The sequence below is a fragment of the Garra rufa genome, chromosome 5 (genome assembly GCF_049309525.1).
Source record: "Garra rufa chromosome 5, GarRuf1.0, whole genome shotgun sequence".
In the NCBI taxonomy this organism is placed as follows: domain Eukaryota; kingdom Metazoa; phylum Chordata; class Actinopteri; order Cypriniformes; family Cyprinidae; genus Garra; species Garra rufa.
Window position 1 is genome coordinate 15,570,324 of NC_133365.1, and position 26,825 is coordinate 15,597,148.

At 37.9% G+C, this 26,825-nt stretch overlaps 1 long non-coding RNA gene across 1 annotated transcript in view; it reads right to left on the reverse strand.

The window, feature by feature from the left end:
* The window catches only part of LOC141335803 (uncharacterized), a 43,075-nt gene extending 23,569 nt beyond the window's left edge, over positions 1–19,506 (reverse strand). Inside the window, exons 1-2 of the long non-coding RNA XR_012355625.1 lie at positions 19,273–19,506; positions 5,376–5,448 (exon numbers count right to left, since the gene is read on the reverse strand). This is a non-coding gene — a long non-coding RNA (uncharacterized lncRNA). The remainder of the gene's footprint in view (positions 1–5,375; positions 5,449–19,272) is intronic.
* Between the last annotated feature and the right edge of the window lie 7,319 nt (positions 19,507–26,825).

Genomic DNA, 26,825 nt, shown 5'->3' on the forward strand with positions numbered 1-26,825 from the left:
CTTACCGTCTTTGCAGTGCAAATTTGCATCGGTGAAGTCACTCTCCCGTTTACCACCATATATCTCTCTCACACCGTTACCCAATCCACTACAAGCAATATGCAAAGCGCCATCATGAATATGTGCAATTAGGCAGGGCTGGTGAGATTTTTCCGACTTATGGGATGTGACATTTGTAGGGCAGAAGCACAGATCAGCATAAGCGAGAGTGACAAATGCCTAATCCCTTCCTCCACATTTTTCAGGTCTATCAGAATTTGTTCTTGCATACACACACCTACGCCGTATATTCGCGCATTTGAATTCCCCGATCAACACACCTCGGCTGTGGTCATATGGTATCATGGATACAAACAACATCACCACCAGAGTAAGAACAAGAGGAGGCTTCTTAATGGATCATGAAGATTTGTCAGAGCGCTTGTGGCTCTGTACATCAAGGCCATTCTGTATGGAAATCACACAATTTGTAACGGTTTGTGTGACAGAGTGAGTCTCAAGGATAATCAGTTTGTGAGTTATTCAGAGGGGAAAAAAAACATATACACGCATATACAGTTATACTCACGCACCACATAGACAAAAAAGCAAAATGATAGACACAAAATCCACACTAATAACCATCCTTGGAGCCTTTTACCTATGTGGATCCATTGAAAATGGATTGTGTGTTCACTATACTTTTGCTTGTCAAATCACTGGCAATCCTCGCTATTCATCACACACCTACAAGCAGGTATTTTAAACATGTGAAAACATAACTTTTCTATTTTATTTCTCAAAGTAAGCAATATAATATTTCCAGGAAATTACTGTGCGCTGCAGTGCAATTAAATAAATATATATTAAGAAACGGTGACATATGACTACATACATATGCGCTATATATACACATATATCAATCACACGCGCACTCCCAGGCAGACTGGTTTTATTTAGGTGTGGGAGTTTAATTTTGCTGAGAGATGTCTGTGAACCCTATAATACGGTTCAGGTCTGAATCCTCTTGGAAAATCAACAACCCATAATCCTTCACATTGTGTCGCATTCAAATGAGGCGCTGGAACTCCCACTAATGCAGTGTAGAAGCGACGGCTAATTTATACTTGCGCACACACACACACACAGGAACAGAAATTGTTAGCTTGTACAATACGTAGGCATACCCCCCACCCCCACACACATACTGTATATAGTAACCAAATTTGAGCGAAACACACACACACACACACACACACACACACACACACACCTGCATGTAATGTGGCACATTGCATGAGCTCCTCCTTGCAAACCTCTTCCCCCACAAGCTACCACACACACATCATGTCACACACTCGGCGCATGGCGAGGCGTCGCTCACACCACCCAGGAAATTAACTTGACATTTTATGGCGACCACAGAGGAAAAAAAAATATGGAAGGCAAAAAAAAAAAAGCGTACCAAAGGCACAGATAACATAAACCCTCTCCAGAGCCTCGCCATCATATTCGCCAGGATTTTCACCGATCTGCAATGCAGACGGCACAGGGTGGCCACAGAAAATGAGCTTTTCCGTGCTCGCCCGCCTTCCTCCGGAGACGACGGCTGTCTCTCCCTCACTCTTTTTCTCCCTCGACAAATGCTTCCTGTCTATTTTCATATCCAATTCAGTTGGTCCCATTGGTGCGGTTCTGCCTGATGTGAGGTTAACAAAATGAAATAAATAGAAACGGGACAATCTCACCTCAGTCTAAGCTCCCAATTAAAATGATACAGCCGCCCATGTCAGAGAACGAGAGCGTATTGAAATGGGGAAGGAGAGTTGCTTTGTGGCTCCTTGGATTTATTTTTTCGTATATGCGTGTGCATGATGGACGGAGCCATATTGTCATTGCGACTCTTCCTGCACACACACACTCTTCGTTTCCATTTCTTAGACACAATATATCTTTGCTAGTGCAAAATAACAAAATATTCCAAAAGCATTTTGGGTGTGTTAAAAAAATCAGTGCCTATTTGCATCCTCACACGTGAAGGTGTGTTTCTGAACTCGCTCGCTGTCATAACCTCAAAGAAAAGATTCAAACATACCCGTGCATAAAGAGTCCAAATTAATGTATCTCAGGATGCTGAGTGCATGGACACACATCCGCACACACACACACACACACACACACACACACACACACACACACTCATATGTGTGGTGTGCTCGTCTGACTTGGTGCATCTCTCTGTGGCTGGGTCCTGCTCTATTAGACATGCAGGAATGTTAACATCATTATGCATTATTCTGAGTGTCTGTCTGTGCTTTCACACCCCCCCTCCTCTCTCTCTCTCTCTCTCTCTTTCCATTCGCCATATTGTGTCTGAGGAGAGGCCCAGACGTGTGTGTGCCACAGACTAACGCAGTATTGTGTCTCCTGTCTGGGGATGGGCATTATTTTAACGGCCTTTCATGTGCCGGTGCACACAAATCACTGATCTTTTCCGAAATGGAAGAAGTGGCAAACACACGCATACGGACAACCACACCCAATCACACACGTTTAGAAATTGTATTAATGCGCTCTACACATGCCTTGCAAATTATGCCAGGCTAGGCTGTCGCACGTCTGAAGAAAAGCACACACAAACGTGTGCATGCGATCCAAAAATGGTGTGGAAAGCAAGCAAGCAAGAAAGAAAAATCAGCATATTTTCTAATGGTTCTCAGGGACTTAACTGATTTGTGACTCTGGACCACAAAACATGCTTTGTTGCAAGAATATAAATCTGTCAGATAAAATAACACTGAGAATTGTACAACTATGTGACCCTAGAACACAAAACCAGTTGTAAGTAACACGGGTAGTGACATATTTGTAGCCATGATTTTTCTTTTATGCCAAAAATCATTAGGATATTAAGTAAAGATCATGTTCCATGAAGATATTTTGTACATTTCATACCGTAAATATATTAAAACTTAATTTTTGATTTGTAATATGCATTGCTAAGAACTTAATTTGGACAACTTTAAAGGCGTTATTTTGCACCCTCAGATTATAAATTTTCAAATAGTTGTATTTCAGACAAATATTGTCCTATCCTAACAAACCATACATCAATGGAAAGCATATTTATTCATATTATTTATTTATAAATCTCAGTTTTAAAAAAAATGTACCCTTATGACTGGTTGTGGTCCAGGGTCACATATTACAGTCACACGAGTGTATACTTGCTATGCTGCTTCATACAAAATGTAATCAGCTGTGACTATCATCAAGTCCCATTTTCAGACTGCCACAGGGGAGGGGCTTTTATATTTGTGCTTATATTTCTCTTTGCGCTTAATGAAAAGCCGATGAGACTCTTATAAAATGTCATCAATTTTGAAGAAGCTAAAGCACTGACCTCATTTTTTCTTTTTAACCTAAAATTTTATTCAGCTGAATAAATCTCTGTTTGAAATTCACTACCTAGATTTTAAGTGGAAAAAAATATTTATTTAATGAAATCTGTACACCTTTACTTTTAACCTAACAATAAATTGTCTTGGGTTATGTTATTTATTCTTATTTCATTGATGCATTTTATATTTAAATATATCAGTATGAAAATGCAACAGGGATATTATAAAATCACTTCTAAAGCATTGTGGTGAACAAAAGGACTATAACACAGTCAAAAATGCCAAAGGAGGTGATAAAGAAGGCAGCAACGAGCAAAACTTATAGCTAAGAACAACTCTCCGGTGATACTGCTGATCTTTGTTTGAGATAAACCCATCTTTTATGGGTGTGAAAGAGGTCGGAGGGTTTATGCAAAGGATTTAAATTAATATGCATGACTTTCTAATGTCTTTTAACCTCAAATCTAGCATTGCTTCGGAATTTTTAAAATGATGTGCCCCGAGAATATATATATATATATATATATATATGTAAACATTCAGTGTATTTGCAGTGAACCTCCACTACAGCCTCCTCTCTGCTTCCCCTCTCAACTCCTCCCCCTTGCTGCTTGAAATCTGCATACATTTGCATGGCATTACCATGCGCATATTCTTTGTTCTGAGAGGGAAAGGATGATGTGCTTTACAACCACATAGAACGTCTCTGTTATACGCTCCACTTGAAAATCCTCGGATATTTAATGAATGCAAAAACGCTTCATCATCTGTAGCTGTGAACGGCTAACTAGCTTTTTGAAAATGAGACAAAAATAGAAAAGCTGGTTATGTAAGAGACTAAGTGCTGTAAATTGTGGGAGGTGTGGAAATTACTCAGACCTAAATCATGCAATGACGTGCACGAATGTATATTTTAATGTTATATTGATATGCGTTTGAATAGCGTCCAATACAGATTTAAATTTTACGACGCCATATGCATTCAAACATGTCACATAAAACACAGCGATGCAGGGCGTTTGATACACAGCAGAAGCATGGGCTGGCATGCTGTAAACTGACATCTATTGTCCTCGTGGGCTCTTCCCTTTGTGCCGCGGCCAACTGTAATCATGCAAACGCAGGCGCCAGACTTCATTAGCTCCTCAGAGCCAACGCTAATCACACCACAGCAAGGCACAAGAGAGGAGGGGCCACAGAGTATGCATAAAACAGCCGGGCATCACCTGTGCGCTGCTGATATACAGGTATAGTGTACTGATAGCATGAATGCTAGCACTACCTGCTCTTTTTTCAAGCCTTTTTTTTCTCTCGTATTTGCAAACTTTGCTAGTCAGCTTTCCAGGTATGCACATTCAGTTTATAAAGTAAAATGTAAAATTAAAATATGTACTGGCTGGGTGTGAATACATATAATAATGTATTGAAAAAGAACTTGAAAAGTGCATTAAAACTGACAGAAATGATGAGAATCAAGACTTGTTCTTTGAGACTTTGCTTTGTTGCAACTATATAAATGTGTCAGATAAAATAACACATACAAATATGTGACCCTGGACCACAAAACCAGTCTTATAGTATATTTGTAGCAATAGCCAAAAAACATTGTATGGGTCAAAATGATATATTTTTCTTTTATGCCAAAAGTCATTAGGATATAAGTAAAGATTGTGTTCCGTGAACATATTTTGTGAATGTCCTACTGTAAATATATCAAACTTTTTTTGATTAGAAATATGCATTGCAAGGAACTTCATTTGGACCATTTAGATTTTTTTTTACACCCTCAGATTCCAAATCTTCAAATAATTGTATCTTAGCCAAATATTGTCCTATCCTAACAAACCTTACATCAATGGAAAGTTAGAGATTTTTTCAGCTTTCAGGTGATGTATAAATCTCAATTAAATTAAAAAAAAAAATTGACCTTTATGACTTGTTTTGTGGTCTAGGGTCAGGTTTTTTTTTTACATTTGGATTAATCTGAGGACTCACCTCATACTGGTTTATGATTTAATAACACTGATGCCAGTTTCCTCACATCCAGTGGTCACATTTTCCTTCAGCCCTGCAACACAAGGAAAAAAGGAAATATTGACTATATTGCTAAATATGTTGAATCTGTTTTACAATCTGATTCAAGCGAATATCCACCTGTGTTTCTCACATAAATGATGCGCCATAAATGATTTCGTACTTTCATGAACTGGCATATGGCTTATGTGTGTTGTGTTGTGGAGATGCACTTAGGATATATTCAAATAAAAATTCACAGACAGTTTGAACATAATATTAAGTAGAACAGTACACTGAACAGTAGGCTGTGAAGTGTGTGCGTGTAGTGTGTGCATGAATCTCAGAGCAGTACTGTCATGTTGCTGTGTCTATGGCATATGCGAAAATGACATATTTAAATAAACACATATTTACTGCCCTCTATCTTTGTAGGATATGATCTCTGGGTGTCCAGAAAGACACTCTGCCCCATGAGTTGCTGCAGCTGGTGTAACCAGCATTGCATTTACCTGGAGGGGGGTTCACCACTGGTGACTTTTCAGATGAAATGACTCTTTCTGTTTCAAACCATCCCTGTGTATGGGAGAATACTGGCAGAGGCTGCATGACTGTCACCTCAAAGTATGTCTCTGGCCAGCAGAGCCCGAGATCTCTGCAGCTATGCATTCCCTAGAGTCACACACATACACTGTACTGCTCTGCTCTACTGTCGCACTGATCCAAAGCATAACATTATATTTATCTTTCTATACATTTGGGCATATTATATATATATATATATATATAGCTCTGTAGTTTAGAGATGTTGACAACTTAACAAGAAGCTTTGGATGGTTTCTTGATTTGTGCAGCAAGCAAACATGCGAAATAACACATCTGCTACACATACTGCCGGAGGGCTGGAGCTTTTCAAGCCAAATGTGTGTGTTTCTATACCATTAGCTGTAAGCTTAATCAAATTGTGTTATGTGTTATTGTGCATATGCTTTAGCCTTAGAGATGTTTTTCAGTATACTACAGTACAAAGGAAGCCTCCTCTGAACCATATAGGTTTTAAAAAAGCTTTTTTGTAAACCTGTGCAGTGTGTGTTATCTACAGAAACTCTCAAAGAGCGGTGTAGGGCCATGTCCATATAAAGGTAGTCCTCTCCTGACACATGTCAGAGGCAGAGTGACAGCTGTCAGCTTTTATTAAGCCTCTGTGTCCGTATGGCTTGAGCTTTTGACTCAGTCACTGCTGCTACACAATGCATCCTGCAATGCATTTTTGTCACATGTGCTAATAATATTTTATTAGATTTTGCTTGTACCTACAAGTAACGTCAAGGTTTTTGAGACTTTTTAATCCCCTCTCACTTCATAAGCCCATATAAGACACTAAAAAATATGTTTATTATAGCATTACAAATAAATAAGAATAAATCAAATACAGTCAAACCTAAATTGGTTCAGACACCTTCAACATTTCTCACATTATCGCAGTTTATTCGCTAGTTTAGAAAATTGTAATAAAATATGACAAGAACTCATGTTAAACTCAAAAACAAATTCATCTTGATAATGTCAGATAACTTTGATAGAAAGGTATGTAATGGATTACAATTAATCAAAAATTATTCAGACAACTGTTAGTATGACTAGATTTACACAACTATCAATACCTTGTTGATCAATTACCAAGCAATGCTTAATTTAGTTCAGTCTGTGGTGTAAAAAGGTCGCATTATCAATTAAAGCAAAAACACTTAAGCAAAACATTGTCAGCTCAAAGTGTCTGAATAATTTTTGGTCCTACATTTTTATCAGTTTTACTGGTAGTCCACTGTATGAAGAATTTTTTGGGTATAGTATGTCACAGTTTTACTATCCTATTTTGCTATCCTAACTTATATAAATGAACTATAGTGTCCTGCACCCACTAGTAAAAAAATATCAAAAATTATATCTGGTTTCTTAATCTTATGGTTCAATCATATTAATAATAGCTGAGTATTGTTTGGGTATTATTTTCAACCTTGACAGCTTTTGTGCTGAATGCAAATTTAAAAAGGCAGAAACAAAAAGCAAATTCCAATGAAAAAATTGAAATTTATTTTCAAAAAAGCACAATCATTGTTTTTGCAAAATACAGTGCAATAAAAGATAGATGGCATTGGAGTACTTTTGAGAATTTTTCCTCTTGGATTCTCAGATTAAAGTCACAACTGAATGCTTCCGTATACAATACAAAATTGATAATCATAACATAATGGCACACTCTCTGCAAAGAAGTTACTGTATAACCCACATCATTTGAATATCACACACTGATGTTATTCAATACGTTTAGAAAACCCGTCACAGACAGCATTAATTAAGCTGAGCAGCTATGCTAAAAGGCTAAAAAGACATGTGCTTGTGTCGCCTGCAGTACGGTGAAACCAAGGTCCATTTTTGCTCTTGATGTTGGCAGTGTTTGAGTCGTCCCCATCCCCCACCCCCACAGCGTCTGCACTCACTGGATCCCTCTGCCAACACCTCAGTCCTGACAATCAGTGGCTACTGGACTATATATGAAGGCCGACTGCTCTAGCATGGAGCCAGGTATGATTCCCCAGCTGACAGTCTGCATCACATCTGATGGTTGAGAAGCAAGAGCTCACACACACACACACACACACACACACACACACACACACGTAGCCGTATACCTCGCGGATCATGACCAGCTACAAACAAAAACACTTAGGAACGATCATGCATACGAGTGTTCACAAACACAGCCAACACCATCTTACCCACATACAACCACACTCGTGATTGGTTAAAAAGTACGTCTATGGGGAATAACTCAGGATATTTTTCATGACTGTACAATGATTGGTTGTTTAGACACCCGGTGTTATAATTTTCATTGATCTGATCGCAAGTGGACGATGGTAAATACAGGTGTAACAGGGTCTAAAACATTTAATCATGTCCACTTTTGACCACTTCCAGAAGTACTTGAAATTTGTGACCATGAACCACAAAACCAGTCATAAGTAGCACGAGTATATTTGTAGCAATAGCCAACAACACATGGTATTGTATGGGTGAAAATGATCGATTTTTCTTTTTATGCCAAAAATCATTAGGATATTAAAGGTTGTATCAGCGATTTATAGCCTGAAACAAAGTGTCAAATTCAGCTGAGCTTTCTTCACGATCCGCTCGCTGCCTGCCCCATAAATTGTCTGTGAAAAAACCGCGTCTCTCTGGTCAGCCTAGGGTCCGAGATATGCCAAAAAAAAACAATCAGCACTACTAACCTTTCCACAGATAAACAAACAGTGTTCCAACCAATCAGCGTCAGGGGTTTGGTGTTGTGGACTTTCGCTCCGCCTCCCTCACATCCCTGCACCAGTAGGAAAGTCCACAACACCAAACCCCTGACGCTGATTGGTTGGAACACTGTTTGTTTATCTGTGGAAAGGTTGGTAGTGCCGATTGTTTTTTTGGCATATCTCGGACCCTAGGCTGACCAGAGAGACGCGTTTTTTTCACAGACAATTTATGGGGCAGGCAGCGAGCGGATCGTGAAGAAAGGTCAGCTGAAATTGACACTTTATGTTTTAGGCTAGAAATCGCTGATACAACCTTTAAGTAAAGATCATGTTCCATAAAGATATTTTGTAAATCAAAACCTAATTTTTGATTAGTAATATGAACTGCTAAGAACTTCATTTGGACAACTTTAAAGGTGATTTTCTCAATATTTAGATTTTTTTGCACCCTCAGATTCCAACTTTTCAAATGCAAACTTTGCTACATTGTGCCAAAACACACACATTGTGACTAAAAATTGTAGCTGCGATCTTTATCGTTGTGATTCATTTCATGTAATCCTGAACCACAAAACCAGTCATAAAGGTCAATTTTTTGAAACTGAGATTTATACATCATCTGAAAGCTAAATAAGCTTTTCATTGGTTTGTTAGGATAGGACAATATTGGCTGAGATAGAGCTATTTAAAAATCTGGAATCTGAGGGTGCAAAAAAAAAAAAAAAAAAAAAAAAATTAAGAAAATCACCTTTAAAATTGTCAAAATGACGTTCTTAGCAATGCATATTACTAAACAAAAATTATGTTTTGTTATATTTACGGTAGGAAATTTACTAAACATCTTCATGGAACATGATCTTTATTTAATATCCTAATGATTTTTGGCATAAAAGAAATATGGATAATTTTGACCCATACAATGTATTTTTGGCTTTTGCTACAAACATACCCTTGCGACTTATGACTGGTTTTGTGGTCCAGGGTCACATATTTCGGTTTCGTTTAGTCAATGCTTTTTGTATAGAGTGTCTTGAGAAAATCCACATAAAAATGGTCACAGGAGACACATTTGAAACGCATTTTAATACCTGGTACAGACAGTATGTGTCTTGGCTGACCACTTGTGATCGGTTCACTGAAAAACGCATCTTAGGTGGAAACAGGGCCTTTTCAATTTCAATTGAACCAAAAAAAAAAAAAAAAAAAAAACATCAGTCCAGCTGTGGATAATGCTTTGTGTAGCCATGTGGCACAAAACGACTGTGACTATGTGAATGATTGTTGCCTATTGTCTATATTGTTGTCCTTTTCGTCTACGCCACCAACCTTTCTGCTTTCTTATCTCATTTCTCAACACGTTTAGTGCAGGAGATACTCTCGTTTCCTCCCATTAACCACTGACAGACTGAGTCTAAAACATGCAGGAATTTAATTACATTCGGTCGACACTCATAACGGCGGTCTGGTTGCAAGGTGGAGGTAGGTTGCACACATCAGGTATAAGTGTGTGTGTGTGGGTGGGTGGGTGCAAGAAGGAGGGAGTTTTGCTGACACCTCTGTTGCCCACTTTCACGCTAATTAACACTTCTCAGATATACCGGGTGACGGTAGTCTACATGACAGGCTCAAGAGGACATTTGCACAGACCTTTCGTCTCTGAACAATCCGTGCAGATAAAGGTGCGCGCGATATATGGGACAAACGCGTATGTACGGGAGTGTAATATATACACACATGCGCAAATACTTAACTGACAGCAACAAATGCACACACATGAAACGGATCTGTCACCTCATTATACCATCCCTGCTGGTCACCATCTGTAGAAAGTCATGCAGCAACTCTGTCCGAACCAGGATAACACAGGACCATGGCGGTGTGATTCATGTAACTGTCCGTTCTCCATGAGAATGCCTCACTGCCACTCTGCACTATAATATCATGTCTTTTTGATGCTTTCCTCCACACTGAATTCAAAGGAAGCCCATCACTCTATGACAGTCCATGTCAGTCCTGCTGATGGATGCATGTAGCACATTTCAACATTTCAGTGCTTTGCTTGGCCTTCTATTATTAGGATCTATTTTATCCTGGTGGATGGTTAATCACCATAAATGAAGAGCTCCGAATGTTCTCCAAGGAAACCTATTCTAATTACAATTTGAGTATGCATTTGCAAGTGTAATGCGCATGCGCCCTCACGCGAGGCTTCTATATGTTTTTGTGCGTCTGTATGGGGGTGATATACAAGGAGGTAAGCATTAAGAGTCATCTCTAGCACTCCTGCCTCGGCAGTGCCAAGAGGACGCACGGAGATGAAAGGTAATGCAAATGGAAGTGTCATACAGCGAGTTCCATTCCAGACAGCCACCTTTGAAATAATTAAGACAGTGGAATGGAGTGGAGCCCGAGTGAGGAATAGCAATTCCTCTGAGTGACTCCTTCTAAAGACAGCGAGCAACCAGGCACAACACTGCTGCGCAAATATTATGACAGCATTTGCATTTAAATGTTTGTTAAATTTGACAAAAGGGTATTTTAATGTAAATTCAACTTTTTCTGTCAGAGGGACATCATTTTTATTAATTATGACCTTAATCGAGAATGTAATCACATTCAACACAATCATATGTCAAAACGCCCTTAAATGTACAAGAATCCGGCCTTCTTTTTAGCCTTAGCCAAAGGCCACAATTCCTAATAGAGCAAATAAATATTCATCCGGAATTTTCTAATCGCACGCGGCTGAAGATGAATACAAATGCAGAGGATTCCATGCTGTGTTGGAATATGGCGCATTTGTGTCGTGCCGGATAAGTACAAGGCTTGCCACAAGCAATTCGCATATGTAGCTGACAATAGCGGGGCGGGTTTATGCATGCAAATGGGTTTCCTGACATGCACGTTGCCAGCGACGCCAGCTAATTTCATAATTGCCGAGCGTGATTATGCGAACGCCGTGGCGAGGTGGGCTTGTAATCAAGCGCGTGTCAGCGGACATTTTAGGTCTATCCTTTTCGCATGCTCACCACTGCTAAATTCTTTAAGATGGTGGCACCTTGAAGGAAATGCTACTGCGCTGACGGAGCCCAGCCCACCTCCTCCCTACCCAGAGTCTGCAATGCGATTCTAGGAAGATTGTGGGGCACCCTTCGCCTACCCCACCTGCATGATAAATTTTTAATTCCCACGTCACTAATAAGGATATTAAGCAGAGAGTCTGGAGCTCCCGCATATATGCATGAGTCCGCATGCATTAAATTTGCATAGAATCGAGCGATTCAAATGTAAGTATGCGAACGTGCAGCACTTCACTGTGCAACATTACTGGCATGTGTGACAAATGCTGCCTTTGGGTTGCAACCCATGTTTTTTGAGACACAAAAAAAGCAGCTCTGCTCAGTTTTTCTAAGAAATGAGGCGGCACAACCCTAATTACACTGATTTAATCTGAAATTAATATTACGGTCAAAGTGTTAATGGTTTTTCAGCAAACAAACTGGCTATATTGGTGTATTTCAACTGCATTATTCACTCCTGAAATATTTCTGGTAACATATTTCAAAAAAGGTTCCTTCAAACAAAAAACAAACAAAAAAACATTTTTATACATGAACAATGTATTGGTTAAATTATATTTTTTTTTGTAAAAAAAAATTGTCAGGTTTCTCATTGGCATGACATGTATCATTTAGGCTCTTTCATCTGATTTGAGTTTTGAGGGGTATTTGAGACAGTTGTTGACTTATTTATAGCTCTGAGAATTTGCATAATCTAAATTCAGCAGACAACAGACATGCTCAGTCAAACCTCTGCAGTTAACGCCACTAACGCATACGGTGTCACAGCGCTGTTATTGCACAGATCGCTTCTGGCTTTGAGTAAAAATATTATTATTCAATCTTGTGCCATTTTATAACTGTCATTATCATGGAGCGCAATATTACCAACTGCATACATTGCAACAAGATATACTATCCTATACAATACATAATGACAGATTTTTGACTAAATCAACAGTAGCTTTACACAAGTGACCCTGGACCACAAAACCAGTCATAAGTGTCAATTTCTTGAAATTGAGATTTATACATCATCTGAAAGCTAAATAAATAAGATTTTTCCATTGATGTATGATTTGTTATTGTATTGAATATTTGGCTGTGATCCAACTAATTAAAACTCTAGAATCTGAGGGTGCAAAAAAAATAAAATTGCATTTTAAAGTTGTCCAAATGAAGTTCTTAGCAATGCATATTACTAATCAAATTAAGTTGTGATATATTTACAGTAGAAAAATTAGAAAACATTTTCATAGAACATAATCTTTACTTAATATCCTAATGATTTTTGGCATAAAAGAAAAATCGATATTTTTGACACATAAAATGTATTAGCTATTGCTACAAATATACCCGTGCTACTTATGACTGGTCACAAATCAGTAATTCAGCCATTTAATAATAATTTAAAAAAAATACTCTGAACTGATTTTGAAGTTAAGGTCAAGTCTGAACTACTAAATGCAGGATTGAATTTAGCAATTAGTGAGAATTTACTCAAGGGTTATATATCATATTAAAAGAAAATATTTCGACTTTTTGACTGCTTCTAAATCCTGCCACTGAGGTTAATTTGCTCTATGAATCATGCTGCAGGGTTATTCTATTTGAACTAACGTTTTGCCACTAGACCTGTCTGCTTCTTTTCTGCTTCTTTGTCAATGAGCTGTGCATTGACTCTGATAAATTAAGATTTGAGCGCGAGATACAATATTGTTACTGAAACATACATATACACAAATACACACACAAACCATGACAAATCTAAATGCAAACATGAACGCACTTCTTAATACCTTCACAGATGCACACACACACACAAGAACATACATGCACATAGAATATTCCGCTTACTAACATACACAAACACACACATATATGGAACCTGTCCTGCTTTTGCACATTGCTATCATACGCATGTGAGATCACCCCCTTGTTGCCACAGCGACTCCAACCAGCGGGAACAACACTGTACATGTGACCTGGTCGAGAAGGGGCGGGTCTACAGGATGCTCTGTGCCAACATGTATCTGCTTGTTTAACATCTCAGCACATTTTACGGCACTTTAATCCATTAGATTGTAGGAAGTAAACTTACACACTTACTGAATTCTAAATGTCACTTTATGTTTCAAACTAAAAATTAATTAGTGGGATATACAATCTAAATGTCTGACTTTTCTGATCTGCACCCAGGGACTAATAGCTTAACCAAAAGCTTTCTCATCATAAAAATCTAATGTGCACAAGACCCTTTTGAATTCAGTGATGAAACCACAAACCACATAATCAAATCCAATTTCTTCTTAACTTGTTGTGTCCCACGTCTTTGAACGTGGCTAGTTAAAGATGCTGTTTACATTTGCATCTATGATTATTTTATCTCCACATGTCTTTTTATCAAAGTGAAGAAAGAGCATAGCCTATGTTAACAATTAACTAAGCATGAAACTGGCTAAAAACGAAGCAGGCTAAACATCCAATGATTAAATGTATTTAAAATAAGGAAAAACTACATATATTCAAGGAAATAAACAGAAATGACAAACAATGCTACCAATGCAATGACTTGAGCACAGTATTAAAGACAACTGTGCAGAAGCGCTGTGAAGGGTTGTGACTGAGAACAGGCGGAGGATGTGTGGAGTAGCCAAAAATATGAAGATTGCTTGCCCAATGAATACTGATAAGCTGCCATGGTCGCCATGGTTATAGTATTCAGCCAATTACAAGACAGCAATATGCCTGAACTGTCTAAGACACACACATACAATAGCAAACGGCTCATTCATAGAGCTGCAGGCAGCCAGCCTACTACATAATTTTAATTCAAAAGGAACCTTGGAGTTCACCTCAATCTAGGTCCTAAATCATGTAAACATGCAAAATATTTAGTTGAAGCGCAGAGCGAGTACCCTTACGTGTATTTGCTCCATAAAAACCTAAAAAAAGATCATATTTTAAAATCAAAATATCATTTAGGAGGTGTAAACTCTCTCTCTCACACACACACACACACACACACACACACACACACACACACAATAATGAAAATATCAAATATGTATTGTGCGTGTGTTACAATATAAAGCACTGGCTTATAGCATGCAGTGCGGTCTTCTTTATAGTATCAGTGATAGTCTTGAAAAAACATGACCCATTTCTATCACTCAAAGCATGCGGTTTTGCAGTAATAACTGATCTCAAAAATGATTTGCAAACATTCAACACTGCATTCAACCTTTCAACAGTGCACATTAAATTGCAATGCGGACATTTTGAATAGATTGACTGTCAAGTCCTGGTGCATACAAAGCAAGCGCTGGATATGTAAAACGAGAGGACATGTAACATTATCATAAGAGGAATTATGAATGGTTTGGCTGGTGTGCTAAAAACAAGGCGTATGGTTTTGTGAAATGAAAAAATAAACTAAAAAATAATACAGGAGAAAAAGTCAAATTGATTTAGCATGACATACGTATAAAGCAGGTTTTTTGTTTTTAACACATTGTTGTCTTAAACTCAAAAGGCAAGTGTGAATTCTGGTAATTGCCTGACAATATCATGTTCTCTTTTTTTCTTCTTATTGAGAACACATAAGGCCCTGTTATTACAGGCATTCACAGACAAGAACCTGGAATTAAAACTATTTTGGTTTGGCAGACATTTAAACAAAGCTATATATTTTTTCTTTTCCAATACATCATTTTGAAAAACAAAACTACAAATAATAAAAAATAATAGTAGCAATATAGGCTACTTAAATGCTAGATAAAATTGCTGAATAACCATTTAGTTTTAAAATGTGTATGAAGTTACTGGCTATTTCTTAGACTAACATTCTAAATAAAATTACAATTGCACTGTGTAAGTGTTTAGTTCTTGATATTATTAAGGAAACTATGCAATATGGTTTATGACAGAACGTGTTAAGGTTTACTTATTTGATCATTGTTAAGACTATAAAAATGTCTATTTTAATCTTTAAATAACTTGTCTTACAGGCCTCTGCAAATATTTTATTTATTAAAAAAACTCAGAGTAGAGCTTTAATAAAAGTCTACCGCAAAGAATAAATACGGTATAAAGAGAGGGCGTTAAGCCAGACGAAAAAAAAAAATCTCACACTTGTCAAGTTCAAATGCAAGCGCTTTGAGGACAATAGTGGTGATGTCATGTTTGAACGCGGTCTAAGGCAGAGCTGCAGCAAAGCTATGCTTGAAAACTTCAAGCTCAATACGCCACTTCTTTTACATACACACGCCTTATTCCCACACTTACAAACAATTCACCTCAGCAGCAGCGGCGGCGGCGGCGTATATAGCTATCATGCCTGTGAGATATTCACAGCCGTTAGGCTACTGTTCCTGCTTTGGGGCCCGCGTCTGCTGAGGCTGGGAACGGTCGCCACTTTCTAAAGGGATGCAGATGAGTCGGGTGCACTTGACATCTTTTCATGACCCATGTCGCCCCCAGCCCCCCCAGCCCGCCGGCGCTGTCTGTCATATTCTGGATAGGGCCGTGGCATTGCCACTTGCCCTCGAGCGTGGGAATGGGAGCGTCCAGTCGTTCACATCTACTGCGCTCCGTTTAACGGAATCAATTAAGGAGGACCGACCCCCTCGCTCCCCATGTGCCCACCCCTTTTCATTTTTGTCAGCTCTCTCTATATGTCCTAATTATTTCTGTTTGGGATGCCAGCGCCGTTTCCTGGCCAAAGGCGACCGAGCTGAAATAAATAGTGAGCACGTGGGTTCCTCTCTCTTCACGTGTCAGTTTTCACTAAATTGGTGAGATCATACAAACCCAAGGATTATTAATTTAATCTCTGAGAGTCTATTCATTTATTCTGCTGCGTAAAACAATACTTCCTCAGGGAAAAACGAAGCTGACTTTTTTGTCTTGCCTTAACGTTTACATTTTTTGCGCGCCAGCGTATAAAATGTACACTTTTCAAATCAACATAACACCAAATGAAAATAAAATAATATTATAAAACTCAAAGAACAAATTCTTGTCTGACATTGTGTTTAGCTAACAGCTCTCCAAAGGTACTGACATATAATAAAATACAATTTCTTTTTGTAAATCTTCGTGTCATTAGGCATCCAGAGTTTTCGATGAGCCAGGAGGCAGTTTTTACTTTCGGTTATCTAGCTTTATGAAGTGCAACATACTCATACAGCTAGATAACCAAAGATAACAACTCGCTTCCAATTCCACAACAGTAATACCCGGATACCTCCGTGTCTTGTGTGAGAATAAATCCAAGTGAAGAAGTTGCTAAAACAATAATAATAATAAAAAAAATAGGCACGGGACTTGACAATTGTCATTTGTAGTTCTTAAAAGTAGGTATGCTCGCAACAAGAACAAATGACAGTTTCTTCACAGGGTAATGAGAATCAAAACGGAAGCTATAATCCATTTGACATCGGAGCAGTTAACGTTAAAACAATGAGAGTTGGAGTGAGGGAGCCTGTCGAATAAGAAGCAGTCATCCTCGCACAGGCCATCATTTGCATTGCAAATTACCTCCCAATCTCACAAAAGGCTCCTTTGGCTCTATTAAATCGTGGCAGCAGCGATAGATATCCCACGGAACCAGCAGCGAGATTATACAAAGGAAAAAATCCGCTTCCAGAGGAAAAAAGTGCACACGGAAATAACATCGCGTTGTTTCGCCACTGAATGGAGAGATCTCTCTCTTATTTTTGGCCGAGTGGTGGCAGGTTGTCCGTGCACGGAGGAGATCGGTAATGCCACAGATCCCTGAGAGCTGCTATGAGAGAGACGAGAGGAGGATTGTGTTGCTGCTGCCAGCGGTCTGAGAGAGGGAACAGGGCCACATCTCGAGGAGTGGGGGGGCGGAGGGGGTAAGCGGGGGGACGGGCTTCCAGTACCAAAATATGGACCAGCCACAGAAGGTCAAAGGTCTCGGACCACGGGGAGTGCGAGGCGATGATGATGAGGATGATGATGGTGATGATAATGATGATGTCATTAGAAATCTCCAGAGTGCGTTTGCATCCCTCGTGCGGGTTGAAGCGGCGATCCTTTTACGCGCAACGCATTTTTAACGACGAGCATACTTGATGGAAATATTTGAGAGGCAATGCCAATCACCCTCGATCGCGAGGATTTTAGCTTTCAGTGCGGCTGAATACATGGAAAACGCTCGCCGGCGACAAGAGGAATCTTGCGATCGTTCCCCCGTCATTGACAGTCAACACGCAAAGGTATGTATAGCAGCAGCAGTAGACAGAGTAAGGTGGTTTCCATTGCTACTATGTGTTGATGCCCTCATATTCTGACCACTGATATCAGAATCTTATTTTTAAATTGATTACACACTCATGCCTACTTTCTGTTCCGTGAGAACTGTAATTGAGTGCGTAAGTGGATAACAAACCTATCAATCAAAACGTGATGCTGACTTTCTAGCATCTGTGGGGGTTTCAGAATGTGAGACTCACAGCTCTCTCTCTCTGTGTGATCTTTGTAAAGTTGAAAAACATAATAAAATCATCAATATCACTTATCTTATACAATGTGTCTTCAATTCATTTTCACACTTTCAGACAACATCACAATATATGGATGTCAGCACACAAGGTGTTCTGTAGGCCTGTACAGTAACTCTTCCCTTGCAGGTCTCTAATTCTGGGCCCATCCAAGGTCAAAAGACAGCTATCATTTGTATTTAATCTGATATGGTTTTCTACCTGAATTGGTTTAGGTGAGTCATGTCACAGCAGTTTCAAATCACTGGCCCAGTGGACACACACACACACACACACACACACACACACACACACACACACACACACGCACACGCACACGCACACGCACAATAGTTCATAGCTATTAAAACAAACAATAGCTTAAAGTTGGAAAACTTATCTCTCATTCAGGCCTTCTAGAACATATAGCCAAACACAAATAACACAAAGCACTAAGAGTGAATAAGACATTTGACTTACATGATGTACACATACAAAAATCGACATTAACACATATGTAAAAGTTGCCTGTCTTTCCTGAAACAACACCACTGCCACACTAGTGTTCCTTCTGCCTAGAATAAACTAGGAGCACTAACAGCTAACATGAGAAATTTGAAGAAAAAAAAAAAAAAAAAAAAAGGTTTGCAATCAAAATCACTGTCTAAGCAGTACAATATAAAGAGATAAGTTTTCGGTTCCTAAATGCAAAATTAAGTTCCCTTGCGCACAATGACAAGTTGTGAGACTTTGTCACCTACTATACCTCTAGTATCACTGCATGTGAATTTGGCCTTGAGACAAGTGCTTTGTGTTAGATCAGTCCAAAGTATGGTAACATCTATGACATTGTTCTACAATGTGGTTATAATATCTCGAAAATAAAATGACACGTACAGTTTTCATCATGTGAAATTTCTTTCGTTAAAGAAAGTAATAGCACTGTATTATTCTTAATGGGCACAAAAAAAGAAAAATGAGAAGGGTTTCCAGATGTACTCACTTGAGCAAATGGTTTTTAAAATTATGCCGAAGTCGACGTGACCAGATGCAACTCCTGCTGTAGGTAAGAAGCCGGCGTGCACGGGGAGCTTTCGGTTTAAAATTGCCGCTAATACTCAGTTCATTACGCGTGCCTCAGCGGCTCTGATTCTCACAAGAGCACAGTCCAAGCGCACGGGAACGACAGCTACCGTATAAGCGAGAGAGCCAGTGAGAGGGGGAGAGAGAGAGGAGGGGTTGAGAAGTTTCCCATAACCTATTTGTCTGCAGCACCAAATAGAAAAGTGCACTGTTGAGCAGAGAAGGTCGGCATGTTTTTTCCCCCCTTTCTTTCCTTTTCTTTTTTTCATGAAGGGTGTTCGGGAGGGGGCAGTCCTCTCCGTGAAAGAAAGGACGTGCTCTGAAATTCAAACAAGTTCGCCAGGTCTTTTGTTGGACTTGAACTGAGGAGGCATTGTTCCTCTATTGGCGTGGACTAGCCCCAAGTTCCCAGACCAGGTTACGGATTGACTGCGGTAATGAATTTGCTCCGAGCGCTTCTGCCCAACACGTTCTGACTGACGGAACGCAATGGCCATCTGACACTGAGAGGACATCATTAACTCGGAGAAAACTTGCACACTGATACGTAATAGCTTGTGAAGAAAAAAAAATGAAAAGAGAAAAGTGATTTTGTTACGATTTAAACTCACCATAACCTCAAGTGCGAGTGCGCGCGCGCAGGCACAGAATAGGGCCTCGTATTACATGTTTTTCCTTGTGCCATGAATGCATAGGCCTATAGGCTACACACAATAATATTTGCAGTGTGAGAATTATACAGTCAACCTTTAGTTATAATTAGTGCATCTATCTAAAATCACTTTTTAAATAATAGCTGCATTATACTTTTGATCTGCACATTTCTAATGAAGTAGCCTAATAAAAAATATTGTTTTGTTAATGTTCTATCCGATGATGATCCTAACAAAAAGTGGTGCATACCGTTTCTATAGTTACCTCCTCTTGCTGTGTTCAAGCATTATATTTACGCGTAATGATTTAGGCTACTTCTAATCGAAGTTTGAAAAATATACGTATATGTAACAAAGCATATCACTTGTGAGACCCTGATGCCAGATCTTTAGTTTTGACATTCATAGGGCGTCAAACCTTAATTAAGGTGGTCAGACCCTCCCAAAACCTCAACAATTCACATCATGCATATTAATCCATCATCATAATTATTATTGTCATTACAACATTTTTTTTAACTGAATGATCAAGTTCAGATTTTGAACACGAGATTTCTTAATTTGAGATTCTTAACGTTTCCAAATAACGTTGCCTAATTCATATTCCTTCACAGTTCTCAATTATTGCCAGCACTTGTGTTTGACTAAAACGAATTCACGTTTAGATTTTACAACGAGGTCACGTCCAATGACGTAGCAAGCCTATCGGCTACGTGCAGCCATATTTAAATACATCAGGGAAATTAGCGCATCAAATATGCAAATCCCCCAACATAGCCTTTCTTTCAGCGGTCGGAGTAATTTCCCCTCATCGGCTTCGAGGTGGCTCGTTTCTTTTTCGGAAGAATATGTAAGTTGCTGTTTTTTATTGAAAGGAAGAACCTTTCCTGGCCGTGAATACTGGACCATATGCAGCAAAGAAGCGGAGACTCTTTGCCAGGGAAGTCGCCCATCATGCATAATGAGACGCCTGCTCCGCCATTCTTACATCTCCATCGCAGTTGGTCCTTGCGTGTGTATTATTTTTAATATTGATGCATATTTAAAAGGTATATTTGAATTTCCTTTGCATTCACGGTGGCTGCGTTGTCTTGATTCCGCTTTATTTCATTCGCATTTAGCAGTGTGATTTGGCTCTTCGCAATGCGGATTTTGATATTGTGCATTGTCTCCATTATTGTCTAATTTCATCCATTTAAATAAGGTTAAACAATACTTAATAACGTTCTTATTCCTTCTTTAGGATCACTTATTCAAATATAAAATACCACTGTAAATATTTAAAAGTATTATAGGCGAACAAAGACATTTGAGCGGCACAAACAAAAAGGCACAAAGAGCATTGTGTTACATTAGCATATCATTAATTTGAAGCGTCTCTCATTCGGAAATAGTCCGTTAAAAGATACTACAACTGTGGTTAGCTATCAGAGAAAGCAAATATTTCCATAAAATTTAAAGTCGTTTATACAAACAAAAATGAGTAAAACAAAATGGCTATGCACTAAACAGTATTATTAGAGAACAAACATTTTTGATAAATATTTTGTAAATTAATATGAGCATCATATCTTTAGTTCTCTTTACCTGCCTTAACCCACATGGACACTACGTCTGCTAGCAGTCTAAAAACAAATCCTGGAATTATGAGGCAAATGCTTAGAAAATTAACTGAGAGACGAAATCTATTGCTTTAAACTTGCCATTCACACAAACACCACCGACCTCAAAACTTACCGCTAAAGTCACCATTAGGCCTAATATCCACTTCCTAATAATATAATTTCGTTCACTCGAGTCATGACTCTTTTCCAGAACTTTTTGCGCAATCTTAGGCATCTCTTCTTCATAGTTCCTACTCGTAAAGCGTCTGATCTTCATCTTGTGAACCTTTGCTCAACTGCTCTGGCACCCAATAGAAGTGGTCAGACGGGCACACGTAAAGATTTACTCCCAATGGGTCAACACACGTGCTGTCCTATGCTCGCATGTTTTCCGCCTTAAACAAACTTCAGACAGCCCTGCTATATCTCTTTATACGAACAGACGTCAGTGAGAGAAACAGGACTTACTTGGACTCCGCATGTCCTCATCTTGGCGACTTCGTACGGTCCGAAGTTGTGTAGCACATGTGTGATCTGCTGCGCCTGTTTGCAACACAGCAGGACCGCGATTACCATACTTATGCATATTTAAAACCTATAGAGAAAAGGATTTCAAACTTTCCCACAGCTCCTAGAAATATACCGGGAGGCAATGACTCACCATAACGCCCTGAATTATAATATAAAGATTGTTTAGTATAGAACTGTTTAGGTATAACTGGAGAATGAATTCTGTTAGCTATCTTCAAATCTTAATTTATTTTCATGATATTCTAAAGCTATTTTTGCTTTAAACTTTAAGAATTAGACTATTTATTTATTTTGCCATTGATGGATCTTCTGGACCAAGTATAGCCTAATCTATAGTTAGTTTAAAGTTAAACCAGCATATTTAGTCATATTTCGACTTCGCGAAGAATGAAAAGGGATTTCAGGTCATTCCTGATGACTTCCTTACAAGTGTTGTAATAACTTTGTTTTCGAGGCTTATAAAAACAATGGCTGTTTCTGAGAGAAATTGGCATTTGTAGGATTTTTGTATTCACTGACTCTTTCACACATTTTATGTAACCGTTACGTTAGATTAAACGTAAAAAAACAAACAAAAACAAAAAACACTTGTTTTAGCGTATCTTGAACAGAATGTTTTTTCCAGAACGTGTTCATACAAAACTGTTATTAGATAAAAGATTAAGTTAATATAATTCTTATTATCGATGCAGATAAACATAAAATAGCCTACAGATAACAAATTATCTTAATGGTCGCTTATTGCAACAAAAAACAGATTTGTAATCCAGCCTCTTTAATTACGTGTGAGAACAAGAAAATCTAAAATGTCTAGCGTCTAAAGAGCCGTGTGGCTTATTTCTCTTTCTATTCTCCTGATTCTCTCTCGTGATTCTTTTCACAATTATTAACATCACCGCTATAAATATATAAAATAGGCTATGAAATATATGGAGAGACTTGTTTAAGTGAGTAAAACATATAATAGATAGAGAGAGAGAGAGGGGGTGGAGAGTGAGTGAGAGAGAGAGCGAGAAAGAGAGAGAAGAGAGGCTGATTTCCAGGTAATTCAATACAAAGACATTCATGTTTTCTTTCCATTGTTTAGCTCTGCCGAATAATGCAGTGCACACATACGATTAACAGAGAATTAATGGGTATTTACAAATATTTTATAACGTTAATAAACTTAAGTTTTTCCTCCTTCTTTCTAATCTTTATTTTCGGTGTAGGACACATAACCTGATAGCCAATTCCTCTAAACGTGTAGGACAGCTAATAAAATAATAAACTATATTCTAAATGATATTTCAAGCCATTTCTAAATATTGCCTCAGCCATTCGTTCTCCAGAAATTCATTCGAAGTGAGAAATGCAATTTGAGTCACCGTGATGCATTTCTGTAACACGTGGCGACATCTAGTGGCGTAATGCTCCATCGCGAACTTCTGCAGAAACAAATGGAACGATTTGTCAGACAAGAGCGATATTTCCAGTTGAACATACCATTCACAAATATAAAGTAATCTATAATTTTAATTACATTTGATTATGTATTCGATTTTCTCTCACAAAGCTTCCATAAATGTAAACGTCAAGACTGCCGTCTTCCCTCAAAAGCAAACTGATAGAACGATTTCAAAAATCAAATATTGATAGATAAATAAACACTTGTTTTAAATTATATAGGAGCCTTTCGTTCATTTATATTTTTGTAGACACGCTAGGCTACACAAATGTCTATTTTGAGGAAATAAAATTCAGTACACGCACAATAACCTACTTGGATAGCAACAGCAACACCTATCCAAATATTTTCTTTATGGTAGATATCTTTGTTAGTCCGTTATATTTTCGCTCACCCTAAATTATCAGTGATGACTTACTATTGTCGCTCTTGTTGTAAATTATATCCTCGAGGGAAAAGTCGTCCAGTCTTTCTGCGTTCATACTTAAGCCAGAGCCCTTAATAAAACCAGGAAATGTGTTAGTCAACAAATAGTCATTTTAAAGTTTCATTTGCTTTTAATTTTTCATTCAAAACTGTGTCCTAGCCACGTTTGGCCAATACGCGGGTTACACGCGATAGATTTATAAATGCATGCACAAGATGATGCAGCGGATTTTTTTTTTTACATACAACAATATAATGCATTAACGCGCATGGTTTCATTTAAAAATACATCTTACATGTCAACTAAATAAAAAACTTTACAGTTACCATATTCACTTGGTGATAGTCAAAAACACACTTGCATGCTGTCCTTTTTTATATATAAATCATGTTAATGAACAAACGTCTTCGAGATGTTACGACGGAAACATTTTTAAATTGATTTCATGTACTTGTAGAAAGAAAGAAAGAAAGAAAGGAAGAAAGAAATTAAAAGAAAGAAAAAGAAAAAGAAAAAGAAAGAACAAAACGAAGAGGGGAAAATCATTTTGGATCTAAACATATTAATCTGGTAATTCGATATCCCCAAATTATCTGCAATTTATGTAATATTTATCGATGATGATTATCGATTATGACGATTATCAATGATGCATCTAATGTGTGATATAAATAAATAAATAAATATTTAAAAAACAAAAGCAGCTTACCTTAAAGTAAACATGTTATTTTACTCTAAAGAAACCATTTTCATTTTTTTCTTCAGAAAGCTACCTGAAACGATATGTTATGCTGTTATGTCCGTACGAGCTTTTGATTGGTTGATCGATTTAATTGTACCACAGTGTTCCATATATTTAATGGTATTAATGGAAATTGTCAAAATATGTTTTACAAATAACACTGCTTTTTAAACTAATATATGTTTATCTGTTAATTGTAGGCTACATGTGGCTCGCAAATATTATTCGTTATTATAATGTAAACCTAAGATTTCAGTTGCATTAAACAATTCGCAAATTACTTTAATGTCAGAGTGCGCCTTTGGTTGAATCTCTTTCGTTTGTTGTGTGTATATATATCATGTATTTTTGAAAGATTTGTGAAAGTGTATTACCTCAGACGAAATAAATATCTTCTGTGCAACATCTGAAGGAGTGGAGCATTTAATGATCTGAATAATCTGTTGATTAAACGATGAAATGATCTCTTTGTTGTGACTTTTTTTTGATCACCACAGACGTTCAAAAATGCTTACATTTTAGTATTATATAGGGCTACAATATATAGTTAAATTACACATATCAAAGTTAGAGAATACTTCTCAACAGCATAATTTACATACTATATGTGACAACTTCATCACGTCTTTAGTTCTGGGTTAAAGAAAAATGAAATAGACTACAAAAATCTCCTTACAGTCGACCAGAATATTTGTGATTAAAGTGGCCTATTTTGAGCATTAAAAATTAGACATTTTGTGTACAGGCCAATAGCAAATAATATGATCAAGCAGCTAGAAAGAGCTTAAAATGCATCCAGTACAAAAACAATTAAAACACATAATACAAACACAAAATTACAATCTAATCAAAGAGTATGTAGCTTGTGTCGAATGTGTGCATTATTAGTGCGTTTTATTAGTTCGGTAATCTCGGTTTCACCGTATAAACGGGTGAATGAAATCAAATAAAGGCGACGTTGTCTGTCACCAAATCTTTGAAACGTTGAACAATGGTGACATCTAGTGGCTAGAAGGATTCATTGTCTCTTCAACAGCCTTTGCTGTTTCAACAATGCAATATAGTTGTTTTGGGTAATCTCAGGTCTGACATTTCTTGAAATCCTTTTTCGTGATTTATATATGGCATTAAAAAAGTACAAAACACACAAAAGGTCGATAGCTTAGAGTATGAAAGGTAGGCCTACACATTAAATCTACTAGTGTTACTACTATTAGTACAAATTATACTCATAAATATGCTAGCTCTTTAATTGGAATATAAGAACAGATATTTGATTAGGCTAACGCTCGGAAGCTAAACACATTTTCAAGGGAAAGAGGAAGAAACTCTTCTCAGGTGTTGTGATGTTAGTTGTTTGTTCGTCAGAAGAACCTCAGATTAAACACGTCCTTTCGCAATCTTGCCACTTTGGAGTAACCATGGCGACCGAACAATATTAAAGCTGAAGTAAAGCAAACTCAGAATTTGTTTATAACCGTTGTGAAGCTCTTACTTACCTCCCTCAAAACATAAATAGTTTACTGGATGTTCAGCTGTTTTCTTCCTGTTTATCTCGATGCTTTTTGGACTCTTTATTTTATTATGTCTTTTATTAGGCTCGGCTGTGGAGAACGTTGTTAACAGGTGAGAAATGCCGAACATTTTACACCCTCCAAACTAAAGAAAGTGCGCCAAATTCAGCTTCCGGTTCCATATATGGACAGGCCGCTGTCAGAAAGCGCCTGAAATCCTTCTGATTGGCTGAACAAAGTGTCTGACCGCTGCCCGAGACCATTTTATTTTATTTTATTCGAAACTGCTTCTCACAGATACACTACCAGTCATAATGTTGTTTAGATAAATCTCCTCTGCTCACCCAGCCTGCATTTATTTGATAAAAAAAGCAAAAACAGCCAAATTTTGACAATTTTTGTACTATTTAAAAAAAAAATGTTTTCTATCTGAATATATTTAAAAAATGTAATTTATTGCTGTGATTTCAAAGCTGAATTTTTAGCATCATTACTCCAGTCACATGATCCTTCAGAAATAATATTAATATGCTGATTTGCTGTTCAGGAAACATT